The following is a 6,000-nucleotide window of genomic DNA, read 5'->3' as shown; positions in this document are numbered from 1 at the left end:
AGCTGCCTCGTATGGACCAATAACAGCTGCCTCGTATGGACCAATAGCAGCTGCCTCGTATGGACCAATAGGAGCTGCCTCGTATGGACCAATAGCAGCTGCCTCGTATGGACCAATAGCAGCTGCCTCGTATGGACCAATAGCAGCTGCCTCGTATGGACCAATATCTGCTGCCTCGTATGGACCAATAGCAGCTGCCTCGTATGGACCAATAGCAGCTGCCTCGTATGGACCAATAGCAGCTGCCTCGTATGGACCAATATCTGCTGCCTCGTATGGACCAATAGCAGCTGCCTCGTATGGACCAATAGCAGCTGCCTCGTATGGACCAATAGCAGCTGCCTCGTATGGACCAATAGGAGCTGCCTCCTATGGACCAATAGCAGCTGCCTCGTATGGACCAATAGCAGCTGCCTCGTATGGACCAATAGGAGCTGCCTCCTATGGACCAATAGCAGCTGCCTCGTATGGACCAATAGCAGCTGCCTCGTATGGACCAATAGGAGCTGCCTCCTATGGACCAATAGCAGCTGCCTCGTATGGACCAATAGCAGCTGCCTCGTATGGACCAATAGGAGCTGCCTCCTATGGACCAATAGCAGCTGCCTCGTATGGACCAATAGCAGCTGCCTCCTATGGACCAATAGCAGCTGCCTCGTATGGACCAATAGCAGCTGCCTCGTATGGACCAATAGCAGCTGCCTCCTATGGACCAATAGCAGCTGCCTCGTATGGACCAATAGCAGCTGCCTCGTATGGACCAATAGCAGCTGCCTCCTATGGACCAATAGCAGCTGCCTCCTATGGACCAATAGCAGCTGCCTCGTATGGACCAATAGCAGCTGCCTCGTATGGACCAATAGCAGCTGCCTCCTATGGACCAATAGCAGCTGCCTCCTATGGACCAATAGCAGCTGCCTCCTATGGACCAATAGCAGCTGCCTCCTATGGACCAATAGCAGCTGCCTCCTATGGACCAATAGCAGCTGCCTCGTATGGACCAATAGCAGCTGCCTCGTATGGACCAATAGCAGCTGCCTCGTATGGACCAATAGCAGCTGCCTCGTATGGACCAATAGCAGCTGCCTCCTATGGACCAATAGCAGCTGCCTCCTATGGACCAATAGCAGCTGCCTCGTATGGACCAATAGCAGCTGCCTCGTATGGACCAATAGCAGCTGCCTCGTATGGACCAAGAGCAGCTGCCTCGTATGGACCAATAGCAGCTGCCTCCTATGGACCAATAGCAGCTGCCTCCTATGGACCAATAGCAGCTGCCTCGTATGGACCAATAGCAGCTGCCTCGTATGGACCAATAGCAGCTGCCTCGTATGGACCAATAGCAGCTGCCTCGTATGGACCAATAGCAGCTGCCTCGTATGGACCAATAGCAGCTGCCTCGTATGGACCAATAGCAGCTGCCTCCTATGGACCAATAGCAGCTGCCTCCTATGGACCAATAGCAGCTGCCTCGTATGGACCAATAGCAGCTGCCTCGTATGGACCAATAGCAGCTGCCTCGTATGGACCAAGAGCAGCTGCCTCCTATGGACCAATAGCAGCTGCCTCGTATGGACCAATAGCAGCTGCCTCGTATGGACCAATAGCAGCTGCCTCGTATGGACCAAGAGGTCTATTCTCCACTTTCCTATATTTTCTCAACAGACGTTGAGGAAAGCCTCTCATGGCCTCTCTTCCATTCCAAAACATTCCCTTTCCCTCACATTCCCACCCGGACCTGACATTCCCCTCATCTTCCCTTCCATTCCCCTCACAACTCATGTCCCCTCACTGCCCCTCACACATGTCGTCCTCGTAAATATTTATATTCCCACGACTTATTTGAATAACATTTTACGGTGAATAAGTTTGATTGCATGAGAATGTAACAGTATCCGGAGCTGTGATTGGTGAAAGTTACTGTGTCAGTTCTGTCTGTCTGTCTGTCTCTCTCTTTCTCTGTCTCTTCTCTCTCTGTCTCTTCTCTCTCTCTCTCTCTCTCTCTCTCTCTCTCTCTCTCTCTCTCTCTCTCTCTCTCTCTCTCTCTCTCTCTCTCTCTCTCTCTCTCTCTCTCTCTCTCTCTCTCTCTCTTACTTCGTAAAGTGCAGTATGTGGAAGGCCATTTAAGAGGACGAGTGAAGCAGCCCTGATGAGCACAAGAGAAAAACTCAAGCGTTTGCTCCCTGATTCTTAAGTTGTGAAGTGGTGTGCGCATCCCGCTTTTACCTTGTCTGCTGCGCGCGGGAACTGGACTTGAGGGCTTGTTGAGCAATTAACCCCAAGGCCAGAGCAACAGGGAGGAGAGCCATCCAGAGATGACAGTAATGAGCATGTTTTGGGGGTCGTGGATTATATACCTGGATTATATACGTGGATTATATACCTGGATTATATACCTGGAGTGGGTTCTGAGAGTTCTTCTGCTCCATAATGGAAGGCCGAAAGGACAGTGAAGGACGCATTCATGGCTAATAATCCACTGGAGGATCAATAATGGAGGATACATCTGTCCCCCTGACATGTTTCTTTTGACACCTGGTATTCTACCTGTCCGAAGAGAGAGTGAATGAGTGAGCGTGTGTGTTTGTGTGTGTGTGTGTGTGTGTGTGTGTATGTGTGTGTGTGTGTGTGTGTGTGTGTGTGTGTGTGTGTGTGTGTGTGTGTGTGTGTGTGTGTGTGTGTGTGCGCGCGTGTGAGTGAGTTTATATATATATTAGGAAACTTTATTGTACACGATTACAAAATGTGGCCTTGACACATACACAACACAACAATATTATATATATATATATATATATATATATATATATATATATATATATATATATATATATATATATATATATATATATATATGCGAACAAGCCTGAATGGTCCCCAGGACAATATGCAACTGAAAACTCACACCCCAGAAGTGACTCGAACCCATACTCCCAGAAGCAACGCAACTGGTATGTACAAGACGCCTTAATCCACTTGACCATCACGACCGGACATAATGAGGTGATAGCCGAGGCTATTTGAACCACCCCACCGCCGGCACTCGGATAGTAATCTTGGGCATAGCATTTTACCAAATCACCTCATTCTTTGGGGCACACGTGAGGAACACAAATGCGAACAAGCCTGAATGGTCCCCAGGACAATATGCAACTGAAAACTCACACCCCAGAAGTGACTCGAACCCATAGATGACTCGGTCGTGATGGTCAAGTGGATTAAGGCGTCTTGTACATACCAGTTGCGTTGCTTCTGGGAGTATGGGTTCGAGTCACTTCTGGGGTGTGAGTTTTCAGTTGCATATTGTCCTGGGGACCATTCAGGCTTGTTCGCATTTGTGTTCCTCACGTGTGCCCCAAAGAATGAGGTGATTTGGTAAAATGCTATGCCCAAGATTACTATCCGAGTGCCGGCGGTGGGGTGGTTCAAATAGCCTCGGCTATCACCTCATTATGTCCGGTCGTGATGGTCAAGTGGATTAAGGCGTCTTGTACATACCAGTTGCGTTGCTTCTGGGAGTATGGGTTCGAGTCACTTCTGGGGTGTGAGTTTTCAGTTGCATATTGTCCTGGGGACCATTCAGGCTTGTTCGCATTTGTGTTCCTCACGTGTGCCCCAAAGAATGAGGTGATTTGGTAAAATGCTATGCCCAAGATTACTATCCGAGTGCCGGCGGTGGGGTGGTTCAAATAGCCTCGGCTATCACCTCATTATGTCCGGTCGTGATGGTCAAGTGGATTAAGGCGTCTTGTACATACCAGTTGCGTTGCTTCTGGGAGTATGGGTTCGAGTCACTTCTGGGGTGTGAGTTTTCAGTTGCATATTGTCCTGGGGACCATTCAGGCTTGTTCGCATTTGTGTTCCTCACGTGTGCCCCAAAGAATGAGGTGATTTGGTAAAATGCTATGCCCAAGATTACTATCCGAGTGCCGGCGGTGGGGTGGTTCAAATAGCCTCGGCTATCACCTCATTATGTCCGGTCGTGATGGTCAAGTGGATTAAGGCGTCTTGTACATACCAGTTGCGTTGCTTCTGGGAGTATGGGTTCGAGTCACTTCTGGGGTGTGAGTTTTCAGTTGCATATTGTCCTGGGGACCATTCAGGCTTGTTCGCATTTGTGTTCCTCACGTGTGCCCCAAAGAATGAGGTGATTTGGTAAAATGCTATGCCCAAGATTACTATCCGAGTGCCGGTGGTGGGGTGGTTCAAATAGCCTCGGCTATCACCTCATTATGTCCGGTCGTGATGGTCAAGTGGATTAAGGCGTCTTGTACATACCAGTTGCGTTGCTTCTGGGAGTATGGGTTCGAGTCACTTCTGGGGTGTGAGTTTTCAGTTGCATATTGTCCTGGGGACCATTCAGGCTTGTTCGCATTTGTGTTCCTCACGTGTGCCCCAAAGAATGAGGTGATTTGGTAAAATGCTATGCCCAAGATTACTATCCGAGTGCCGGCGGTGGGGTGGTTCAAATAGCCTCGGCTATCACCTCATTATGTCCGGTCGTGATGGTCAAGTGGATTAAGGCGTCTTGTACATACCAGTTGCGTTGCTTCTGGGAGTATGGGTTCGAGTCACTTCTGGGGTGTGAGTTTTCAGTTGCATATTGTCCTGGGGACCATTCAGGCTTGTTCGCATTTGTGTTCCTCACGTGTGCCCCAAAGAATGAGGTGATTTGGTAAAATGCTATGCCCAAGATTACTATCCGAGTGCCGGCGGTGGGGTGGTTCAAATAGCCTCGGCTATCACCTCATTATGTCCGGTCGTGATGGTCAAGTGGATTAAGGCGTCTTGTACATACCAGTTGCGTTGCTTCTGGGAGTATGGGTTCGAGTCACTTCTGGGGTGTGAGTTTTCAGTTGCATATTGTCCTGGGGACCATTCAGGCTTGTTCGCATTTGTGTTCCTCACATGTGCCCCAAAGAATGAGGTGATTTGGTAAAATGCTATGCCCAAGATTACTATCCGAGTGCCGGCGGTGGGGTGGTTCAAATAGCCTCGGCTATCACCTCATTATGTCCGGTCGTGATGGTCAAGTGGATTAAGGCGTCTTGTACATACCAGTTGCGTTGCTTCTGGGAGTATGGGCTCGAGTCACTTCTGGGGTGTGAGTTTTCAGTTATATATATATATATATATATATATATATATATATATATATATATATATATATATATATATATATATATATATATATATATATATATATATATATATATATATATATATATATATATATATATATATATATTCTCTGAATCAGTAGTAAAGCTTCAAGTACCAGGCATCTCACTAGGCTCCATCTTAGAGTTAATAAACGACAACCTTCAAGAACGGACTCATTTCTGAAGCGCAAGCCTATGCCGATGACTGCATTCTAACCTTCAAACACACAGAAAGGAAGAAATGCCAACTGCTACAAGAATCATCAATCAATCGATCGATCCACCCGTCCATATCCTCTCCAGTGGTAGTCAATGGCTAACAATAACAATGACCGTCAGTGGTTTTCGCCAAGGTTCCAGCCACATGTACTGACAATATCTCCTGGAACTGAGAGTCCAGAGTAGGGTCCATCAGGGCGGGGAGTGTCTCCTGAACCTATAGGGTCCTAATCAACCAGGGGCCAGATTCACGAAGCAGTTACACAAGCACTTACGAACGTGTACATCTTTCCTCAATCTTTGACGACTTTGGTTACATTTATTGAACAGTTTACAAGCATGAAAACTTGCCAATCAACTGTTGTTATTGTTATAAACAGCCTCCTGGTGCTTCGGAGCTCATTAACTGTTTAATAATTGTAAAAAAAGCCGCCAAAGATTGAGAAAAGATGGACAGGTTCGTAAGTGCTTGCGTAACGGCTTCGTGAATCTGGCCCCAGCAGTCCGGAATAATTTTACCGGATCTTTAGCCGTAATGAGACCACCACCACGTCCTTCGGGGTCACAGGTGAGGGCTCGTGTTAATGAGGGAAGAGGGTGAAGGGAAGAATCAGGGAGA

The sequence above is a fragment of the Procambarus clarkii genome, chromosome 90, assembly GCF_040958095.1.
Source record: "Procambarus clarkii isolate CNS0578487 chromosome 90, FALCON_Pclarkii_2.0, whole genome shotgun sequence".
NCBI classification, from domain to species: domain Eukaryota; kingdom Metazoa; phylum Arthropoda; class Malacostraca; order Decapoda; family Cambaridae; genus Procambarus; species Procambarus clarkii.
Note: the sequence above shows the minus strand (reverse complement) of the source record.